An 11524-nucleotide genomic window follows, 5' to 3' on the forward strand; every position below is an offset into this window, starting at 1 on the left:
TGGAGAGCTGTCTTCAATTAGATTCCTTCTGAAGCTATATAAGCCAGTGTTCTGTTGCTCAGAGGGGAGAATGCAGCAAGATATTGATTGTGATAGAGAGAATTCAATTGCTGAGAGCGGTGTTGGTCGTTTTTCAGGGAGCTGAGGGTTATATAGTGTTGGTTGTTTCTCAGAAAGCGATTTGGTATGTACTATGTTAGTTGTTGCTGAGGGAGCTGATTGGTTATGTCAGTTATGTGTTATAGGATGCACTGTTTTGATTATTGAAATTGTTTGTTATTCTGTTTCATTTGTTCGCAGGGGGTAAGGGGAAGGCACCTAGGGAGTGCTTAGGCAAGAGGCCCGCGGGCATACATATACCCGTAGTATATTCACTGTCTAGGCACACTAGGTAAGACCTGGGCGGACCACCCCCTGTATTTTGGTTAGGGCACCAGGTGGTGTTAAATTAGGTAAGTAGTGGGTAGGCAGGTAAGGTAGGAGAGGGTGCTTTGACATTTACTTTCTTTGCTTTTGTTCCGTCCATACCCTTTTCCCCATATTACCGTGTGACGGAATAAATTCCTTGTAAACGGTACCACTCTCTCTGCCTTTGTCATCCTTACTTGCACCTACAGTCCATACCTCTTTCGGTTCACGGGAGTTGAGTTGTAGCAGGGTGTTGCGTTCCCTTTTCATAGGCGTGCGTAACACCAATTGAGATGGTTTGGGATGAGTTGGACCGCAGAGTGTAGGAAAAGCAGCCAACAAGTGCTCAGCATATGTGGGAACTCCTTCAAGACTGTTGGAAAAGCATTCCAGGTGAAGCTGGTTGAGAGAATACCAAGAGTGTGCAAATCTGTCTTCAAGGCAAAGGGTGGCTATTTGAAGAATCTCAAATATATTTGGATTTGTTTAACACTTTTTTGGTTACTACGTAATTCCATATGTGTTATTTCACTGGAATTAAGGGGACCTACCCGAACCATGAAAAACATCCCCAGACCATTATTACTCCTCCGCCAAACTTTACAGTTGACACTATGCATTCAGGCGGGTAGCGTTCTCCTAGCATCTGCCAAACCCAGATTCGTCCATCGGACTGCCAGATGGTGAAGCGGGATTTGTCAGGATTCACCTAGCGGTCATGATTTGGGGCTGTACAAATGTTTGATGTATAAGAATAATTGATTATGCTTATGTTATATTAATAGAAGGGGAGGGGTTATAAGACCCCTCTCTCCTTATATTTATAGGGTCCTAGACTACAGATTAACAATATATATATTCATTATATAGTTTTAGAATTGATCCACAGTTGTTTGCTCTTTCTTTCTCTCTCTCATAAAGAAGACCCATCTTATAAATGTGTGACTGAGACAGAACTCTGCAGGGGAGTGTGGGAGATAAGACTACTCAGACATTCTACAATAAATCTACTTTGGGGAGGGGACATTTATTGCCTAGCTTTTAGATAAACACTGAAACTCTGTTTGTATAGCTATGAATGCAGGGTTTTGGTCTCAGGAGTAAAAAGGTAATGACGTAGTCAGTGACATCACTAAGGCGGGACTTCGGTTTAATAAAACAACTTGAGACCTTTTGTTTGATGCAGAACTTACTCAGAAAAATGCGTGCCATGTTCCTGTTTGTCAACTTCTGTCTGCAATTGCATTAATAAAGATTTTGGAATTATTTAATTAAAGAAATTGTCATAATGCTAATTTCACCAATGAACCAATGATTGACAAGGTAGGACGTAAGGAATGAACCCTAACAAATTCATCACTCCAGTGAACGTGTTTCCACTGCTCCAGAGTCCAATGGCGGTGAGCTTTACACCACTCCAGCCGACGCTTGGCATTGCGCACGGTAATCTTAGGCTTGTGTGCGGCTGGTCGGCCATGGAAACCCATTTCATTAAGCTCCCGATGAACAGTTCTTGTGCTGACATTCCAGAGGCAGTTTGGAACTCAGTTTTGAGTGTTGTAAAAACATAATGTAAAAACAGGACAGACTGTTTTTACATGCTTCAACACTCGGTGGTCCCATTCTGTGAGCTTGTGTAGCCTACCACTTCATGGCTGAGCCGTTGTTGCTCCTAGACGTTTCCACTTCACAGTAACAGCACGTACAGTTGACCGGGGCAGCTCTAGCAGGGCACAAATGTGACAAACTGACTTGTTGGAAAGGTGGTGTCCTATGACGGTGCCACGTTGAAATTCACTGAGCTCTTCAGTAAGGCCATTCTATTGCCAATGTTTGTCTGTGGAGATTTCATGGCTGTGTGCTCGATTTTATACACCTGTCAGCAACGGGTGTGGCTGAAATAGCCAAATCCACTAATTGGATGGGGTGTCCATATACTTCTGTCTATATATATAGTGTAGGAGTGGTCCCTCCACAGTGACCGGCTCCCATTTCCCGAGCGCTCCAGTTTCTTTAGACAGCCTACTGACCTGTGCCCTTCCTCACCGCAGAAGAAGCAATGACTACAGTTGGATAAACCCTGCTGGACACATTTGAGATATCCATACGGTTTCTCTCTCCTGGGAACGAGCGGTCTGCCTGTAGTACAGTGCTCTGGTTGTTTTGCCTGTTTCAGAAAGCCAATTATGTTTGTCAGAGCCTCAACCTGGTCACTGAGCTGTTGTATGGTCTTACTTTTGTTTTTACATTCAGTGGCCTCTCTCTTAGGGTCATGACCATGTTCTTTGTCCAACTGAACACCATGAGCGTGGGTAAGTTTGTGGCGAAGTGTTGGGACTAATCTGCGCTGCCTCTCATTCTCATCACTGGTGATTTTCATGATATGTCTCAGTATCACCTCATCTGTCACGGCATTGTCTGACAGGAAAGACCTCAGCTCTCTACGGAGGCCTATGTACTGATGCACAGTGTGTAGAAACACCTTGGACTGTCTCTGTTCTATACTTAATGTCCGTCTTAGCTTGTTCAGCAATAAACCGGATGTTCTGTTGCAGCCCAATCATCCTTTAGAGAAACTGTTGCAGTCTGTTGCTTACTTTGTTTTGCACACATTACCACTTGGAATAACTCGGTGCTATTCTTGTCCCCTAGGTGTGACTGGAGAAACCATTTGAGTTCAGCTACTGTCATGTCATCCTTGTTCATTAACATGTCCTTAACGTTCCTTGGTTTTATTATTCTCAACACTCCCCTGACTACCTCAGTATCACTAAAGTCCTTTCTCAACCTTTCATCTATCTGTTTACACACATGGTTGTAGCTCACACGTGTGATGTGTTGTCCCCTATTTGACCCCCATGGATCTTGAACTCCCTGTGATTGAGGTAGGAAAGGTCTCTTAGGGAGACTACCTTCTCATGTCTAGGTGCTACGACATGCTCAGACTGGTGGCTACGGTGTGAGATGTTGCTAGTTCGTACTGCAGTATGTGTCTGTACCGGAGGTAGAGTATGACTCTGGAGTGTGTATTTGTACAGGAGAAGCTTCCTGCCTAGCGCCTCATAGGTAACAAGAATCTGCTAGAAGTCAGTGTGAAGTGTGTCAGTGGCTGCATTGGTTGTGTTGGTGGGTGAGGGGTGTGTGTCATGTGACTCAGCATTAGCATTTGTATCGACAGCTGGTGTAACAGCTTGACTGCGACCCTGTACAAAAGTATCAATAGAATCTCTTAGAACTAACAGTTCATCCATCCCCTGGTCATCAGACTCAAGCAAAGTCTTACTCATCATAAAAGCATTGATGTACTCAAGACAACCCTCATCATCTTCCACCACTAACTTCGACTGATCTTTATAGGGTACCAGACCGACTGTCTTGGCGATCTTGAAGAGTTCCTCATCCGACAGCGTAATCAGGCTCTTCCTCTCACCGCTCAACATGGCAACCTCCTCCTCTATCCCTCACGAACGTCAAACACTGTCGCGGATATCAGGTTCACTGGATCAGCATCCCCCCAGCAGCTGGCACCGATCCCGGACGATTCACTAAAAATCTGTAACAGGTCACGGCTTAGGACCATCTGAACAGATAATAATATCCTGTAAAACAGGAGAAATTATAAGACTGGAAATAAGGTGTCTGGTTCTTGGACAGCTTCGCTCAGAATTTATTAAACATATTCTCAAAATATCTCTTCTGTATTTTCTTTTTGTATTAAAAATAATAATTTCATACAAAAAGTATCACTCACATATACAGTATATTAAATCAAATCCAGACAGGAACTATTACTTTAGCAGGTGACCTCAATCAAGCATTCAGCCAGTTAGACAGACATAGCAATAAAAAAAAGTTAATTCAAGGAGGCTCCAAGGAAGCTGAAAATGTTAATCTCTACAAATGATTTACTGGACACCTGGAGATGATTATCCCCAACTACAAAAGACTACTCCTTTCTTCTCAAAGTAAGAAAAGCTATTCAAGAATTGACTACATTTTAATTTACACATTTATTTACAAATGTAATAAATATGTAAAGGAAAAAATAAAGACCTTTACCATTACAAACGGAGACATTGAGGACAGAGAAAAGCCGACCCCCGACATAATTTGGGATGCTTTTAAGGCGTACATTATGGGAATGATAATCTCATACTCTGCAATAGTTCAATCTGAGTTGGTGATTTATTTTTCTTTAATTTGAATTTCTATCTTAGCAAAGCCCATAAAAATCTTTACAAGGTAAAGAAGAAAATAAATGTTCTGAAATATGATATTTTACTTTTGAAGGGAGCCAACGACTACAGGTTAAACTCAAATAAAGCATACCATTTAATGACAAATAAACCTGGTAAACACCTTGCAGCCCTCACAAAACAAATACACGCCAAACCAGTTATCATTTTTAAAAGATAAGGACACAAAATGCTATAATTAGAAAAAAAACTTTCTTAATAAAATGTTTTAAAGCTTCTATGAAAATCTATATAAATCTTAATTAAATAATAGTTGGACTGATCCTACAGCCTTCTTAGACTCAATAACCCTGATGCAACTATCAGCAGATAAAAATTGAAATCACCCAAAAAGTAGTATTAGACACTTTTAAAACATTTGTACGGAGCAATGCACCAGCGATGGACGGCTTTCCCATGTAATTTTATTTGATATTCTGGGACAAATTAGAATCTTTTCACATGTCTGTTTTCAAAGGATAGAGCTAAGAACATTAAAAACTTCATAGTTAACACTAGAACATCATAGAACATCGCAGAAGAAAATTAAACAGACGCTACAAGAACCAATATCCCTCCCTGAAAACACACTTTCCCGAATTCACTGATAAATTGGCCCACATGGAAAACTAAAGGCATTGAAAYGGTKCATTTTATTTAACTAGGCAAGTCAGTTAAGATCAAATTCCTACCTTGTTCAGGGGCAGAAKGACAGATTTTTACCTTGTCAGCTCGGGGATTCAATCTAGCAACCTTTCGGTTACTGGCCCAACGCTCTAACCACTACGCTATCTGCCGCGGTAATAGGAAATACAATTATTTCCATGACAAAATTAAAAAGCCATTTTGGACTGACCAAAACGTAATAGTTTTATATCACGAAATTGTGACCTGAAAGCTTTTGGACATCAGAGCAATGTTGAGGTAATCCTATTTGAGTTAGGAAAATATACTCGTATGATAGGTAAGATATACAAAACCTTGCAGAGAGCCGGTCCAACTGCCAATATCTTKGAAAAAAATATAAACTATTGGAACCAAGACTTAAAAAGAACTGATACTGGCACAAGATTAAGGTAGTGTTGGAATTTAACGAACGAAATTACAGTTAATGAAAATGTATGCTTAATCCAGTATAAACTAATGTATAGAATTTATTATACAAGAGACAAAATTCACAAATTCTACAGCACAACGGCAGACTCATGTCTTCAGTGTAAAACTAACAATCAATATAGTGCATTCGGGAAAGTATTCAGACCACTTCACTTTTTCCACATTTTGTTACGTTACAGTCTTATTCGAAAATGGATTAGATACCAAAGGTTCCTCAGCAATCTACACACAATACCCCATAATGACAAAGCGAAAACAGGTTTTAAGAAATACCTTATTTACATAAGTATTCAGACCCTTTGTATGAGAATCGAAATTGAGCTCAGGTGCATCCTGTTCCCATTGATCATCCTTCAGATGTTTCTACAACTTGATTGGAGTACACCTGTGGTCAATTCAATTGATTGGACACGATTTGMAAAGGCACACACCTGTCTTTATATGGTCCCACAGTTGAAAGTGCATGTCAAAACAAAAACCAAGCCATGAGGTCGAAGGAATTCTCCGTAGAGCTCCGAGACAMGATTGTGTCAGGGACAGATTTGGGGAAGCGTACCAAAAAATGTCTGCAGCATTCAAGGTCCCCAGGAACACAGTGGCCTCCATCATTCTTAAATTGAAAAAGTTTGGAACCACCAAGACTCTTCCTAGAGCTGTCCGAGCAGCCAAACTGAGCAATCGGGGGAAAGGGCCTTGGTCAGGGAGGTGACCAAGAACCCGATGGTCACTCTGACAGAGCTACAGAGTTCCTCTGTGGAGATGGGAGAATCTTCCAGAAAGGCAACCATCTCTGCAGCTCTCCACCAATCAGGCCTTTATGGTAGAGTGGCCAGTTTGGAGTTAGCCAAAAGGCACCTAAAGACTCTCAGACCATGAGAAACAAGATTATCTTGCCTGATGAAACTAAGATTGAACTCTTTGGACAGAATGCCAAGCTTCACATCTGGAGGAAACCTGGCACCATCCCTACGGTGAAGTATGGTGGTGGCAGCATCATGCTGTGAGGATGTTTTTCAGCGGCAGGGACTTGGAGACTAGTCAGGATCAAGGGAAAGATAATCAGAGCAAAGTACAGAGAGATCCTTGATGAAAAACTGTGGTGAAGGTTCACCTTCTAACAGGACAACGACCCTAAGCACACAGCCAAGACAACGCAGGAGTGGCTTCGGGACAAGTCTCTGAATGTCCTTGAGTGGCCCAGCCAGCTCCCAAACTTGAACCTGATCGAACATCTCTAGAGAGAAATATCTGTGCAGCGACACTCCCCTTTCAACCTGACAGAGCTTGAGAGGATCTACAGAGAAGAATGGGAGAAACTCCCTAAATACAGGTGTGCCAAGCTTYTAGAGACATACCCAAGAAGACTCAAGGCTGTAATCACAGTCAAAGGCGCTATAACAAAGTCCAGATTAAAAGGTCTGAATACTTATGTAATTTGATATTTCCAGTTTTTTTTAATAATACATTTGCAAAAAATTACAAAAACCTGTTTTTGCTTTGTCATTATGATTGATAAGGGGGGAAAACAATTTTAATCCATTTTAGAATTAGGCTGTAACGTACAAAAATGTTGAAAAAGTCAAGGGGTCTGAATACTTCCTGAATGCATTGTAATCATGTCTATTATTTAAATTTATGTCTATTATTTATTATTTAAATATTGGAAAGAATCTTGCTACAGACAGAAATATTATAACACAATTTGAAGTCATATGGGGCAGAGTCTTACATGTATTAGAAACAACATTGGGTGTGGATTGGGTGGGAACATGTGGGCCTGAGCAAGTGTAATGTCATTAATGTTTGTGGAAATGTATGCATGTAAATGGTAAGTTGTCTATTGTTTTTGTCTGTATATGTTTTTTGTTGTTGTACAAAATAAAAAGTAAATTAAAATATATAAAAAATACATCTCTGAGGGAACTAGGGTTGCAAAGGTCGGAAACTTTTCGGTAATTTCCAGATTTTTCCCAGAATTTTTCCATGGAAGTTAATTAAGCCCTGTATTGGGGGAATTTTGCTTAAATTCATCAAAAAAATTAGCTTATAACAGTGAACCTTTTTTGTGCATACACATACGGCAATTCTAGTTCTTGTGGCATATTTTGGTTAAACTATCCCCAATTCAATGGAATTGCAACCCTCTGCAATGAACAGTGCATTCTTCCATCACACATGCAATGACACTATTGGTGTGTGATCAAGGCCTAAGGAGTTAGAGCTGCTCCTAAATCAAACACATCTTGACAGAGTAGAAACAGTACATGTCTTCCAACCACTGGCCTTAACTGGGAATGCAGCCAGTTTCCAAATGATGGTATTATTTCACATGATCCTCTAATGATGATGGTCTGTCTATGTGAGGTTTAAATAAATAAATATCCAAACTCGTCGGCAATAAAGCTTGAAGTTTTAAAACACTACAAAATCTGTTTGAGTATCAGTTCAGGCAATTGTCAATGAAACATTAAACATGAATAAAGTGACGTTACTATTGTTGAATATTCTCCAGCTTGATTATTCATTTGTCATTATTTGACACAGATAAATGTGACAGTCAACACAAAAATGTATTGATCACTTCACCACTCTTCCACAAATGAACACACACACACACACAACTATATTAAGTAATTTTCTCTCAACTGTAATAAATTCAGCTATGTACATTTTGGATAAATGGGTTGGATAAATTATAAACTATCCAGGCATTGTAAGATCTGGCATGCGTCTGCAATGTAGTCGGGCAGGAAGTTGTTATATTATTCTGAAACGCATGAAAATTCGGAATAAAACGTAGCAAACGTTTATCTGAACGGAAACGGTGCTGATATGAATGACCACAACTGAGAAATGTAAAAAAAATCCAAATCCAAATCATGTTAATGGAATTCAGCTCTGGAGGTCAATATAGAAGGGTTCCATGACTACAAAGATGTACTCTGGTAGCAGCTTCAGAGAGTGGTCAGTGTCTCCATGACTACAGAGATGTACTCTGGTAGCAGTTCGAAGAGTGGTCGTGTCTCCATGACTACAGAGATGTCTCTGGTAGCAGCTTCAGAGAGTGGTCAGTGTCTCCATGACTACAAAGATGTACTCTGGTAGCAGCTTCAGAGAGTGGTCAGTGTCTCCATGACTACAAAGATGTACTCTGGTAGCAGCTTCAGAGAGTGGTCAGTGTCTCCATGACTACAGAGATGTACTCTGGTAGCAGCTTCAGAGAGTGGTCAGTGTCTCCACAACTACAAAGATGTACTCTGGTAGCAGCTTCAGAGGTGTCAGTGTCTCCATGACTACAAAGATGTACTCTGGTAGCAGCTTCAGAGAGTGGTCAGTGTCTCCACAACTACAAAGATGTACTCTGGTAGCAGCTTAGAGATGGTCAGTGTCTCCATGACTACAGAGATGTACTCTGGTAGCAGCTTCAGAGAGTGTCAGTGTCCCATGACTACAAAGATGTACTCTGGTAGCAGCTTCAGAGAGTGGTCAGTGTCTCCATGACTACAAAGATGTACTCTGGTAGCAGCTTCAGAGAGTGTTCAGTGTCTCCATGACTACAAAGATGTACTCTGGTAGCAGCTTCAGAGAGTGGTTCAGTGTCTCCATGACTACAAAGATGTACTCTGGTAGCAGCTTCAGAGAGTGGTCAGTGTCTCCATGACTACAAAGATGTACTCTGGTAGCAGCTTCAGAGAGTGGTCAGTGTCTCCATGACTACAGAGATGTACTCTGGTACAGCTTCAGAGACTGGTCAGTGTCTCCACAACTACAAAGATGTACTCTGGTAGCAGCTTCAGCGAGTGGCAGTGTCTCCACGACTACAGAGATGTACTCTGTAGCAGCTTCAGAGAGTGGTCAGTGTCTCCATGACTACAGAGATGTTACTCTGGTAGCAGCTTCAGAGAGTGGTCAGTGTTCCAACACTACAAAGATGTACTCTGGTAGCAGCTTCAGAGAGTGGTCAGTCTCACGACTACAGAGATGTACTCTGGTAGCAGCTTCAGAGAGTGGTCAGTGTCTCCATGACTACAAAGATGTACTCTGGTAGCAGCTTCAGAGAGTGTTCGGTGTCTCCACGACTACAGAGAATACTCTGGTACCAAACTTCAGAGAGTGTTGGGTGTCTCCGACGACTACAGAGAAGTACTCTCGTACCATCTTCAGAGTGTTAGGTGTCTCCACAACTACAGAGAAGTACTCTGGTACCATCTTCAGAGTGTTGGGTGTCTCCACGAGACATACTCTGGTAGTAGCTTCAGAGGGCGATCGGTGTCTTCCTCGAAATTGTAGAAGTATGGGACGACTCCCTGGGTGGAGATGTGTGTGAACGAGTTGCGTCAGCCTGAGCAGTTGTCCCCCTATATGTCTGGACCCTGGCGAAACGGTCCCGGGCAATCCGAGATCCTTGGGACGTCCCTATCCTAACCCCAAACTCAACCTCTACCCTTAACCCTAACCATTACGTAACCCTAACCTTAACCCAGGGTTTCCCAAACTCGATCCTCAGGACCCCAAGGGGAGCATGTTTTTTTGCCCTAGCACTAACAATCAACACTAATAATCAAGGACCGAGTTTGGGAAACACTGCATTAACCCTTATCCTAACCATTTTAAATTTCAATTTGTAGCTGGGGATTTTAACAAGGCTAATCTGAAAACAAGGCTTCCTAAATTTTATCAGCATATCGAATGCGCGACCCGGGCTGGCAAAACCCTAAAACCCTGGATCATTGTTATTCTAACTTCCGCGACACATACAAAGCCCTCCCCCGCCCTCCTTTCGGAAAATTTGACCACGACTCCATTTTGTTGCTCCCAGCCTATAGACAGAAACTAAAACAGGAAGCGCCCGTGCTCAGGTCTGTTCAACGTTGGTCCGACCAATCGGATTCCACGCTTCAAGATTGCTTCGATCACGTGGACTGGGATATGTTCTGCATAGCGTCGGACAATAACATTGATGAATACGCTGATTCGGTGAGTGAGTTTATTAGCAAGTGCATCGGTGATGTTGTACCCACAACGTCTATTAAAACATTCCCCAACCAGACACCGTGGATTGATGGCAGCATACGCGCAAAACTGAAAGCACGAACCACTGCTTTTAATCAGGTCAAGGTGACCGGAAACATGACCGAATACAAACAGTGTAGCTATTCCTTCCTCAAGGCAATCAAACAAGCTAAGCGTCAGTATAGAGACAAAGTAGTCACAATTCAACGGCTCAGACACGAGCGGTATGTGGCAGGGTCTACAGTCAATCACGGACTACAAAAGGAAAACCAGCCCCGTTGCGGACCACGATGTCTTGCTCCCAGACAAACTAAACAACTTCTTTGCTCGCTTTGAGGACAATACAGTGCCACCAACACAGCCCGCTACCAAAACCTACGGGCTCTCCTTCTCTGCAGCTAACGTGAGTAAAACATTTAAACGTGTTAACCCTCGCAAGGCTGCCAGCCCAGACGGCATCCACAGCCGCGTCTTCAGAGCATGCGCAGACCAGCTGGCTGGTGTGTTTACGGACATATTCAATCAATCCTTATCCCAGTCTGCTGTTCCTACATGCTTCAAGAGGGCCACSATTGTTCCTGTTCCCAAGAAAGCTAAGGTAACTGAGCTAAATGACTATCGCCCCGTAACACTCACTTCCGTCATCATGAAGTGCTTTGAGAGACTAGTCAAGGACCATATCACCTCCACCCTACCTGACACCCTAGACCCACTCCAATTTGCTTACCGCCTCAATAGGTCCACAGACGACG

The sequence above is a fragment of the Salvelinus sp. IW2-2015 genome, linkage group LG5 (assembly GCF_002910315.2).
Source record: "Salvelinus sp. IW2-2015 linkage group LG5, ASM291031v2, whole genome shotgun sequence".
Taxonomy (NCBI): Eukaryota; Metazoa; Chordata; class Actinopteri; order Salmoniformes; family Salmonidae; genus Salvelinus; species Salvelinus sp. IW2-2015.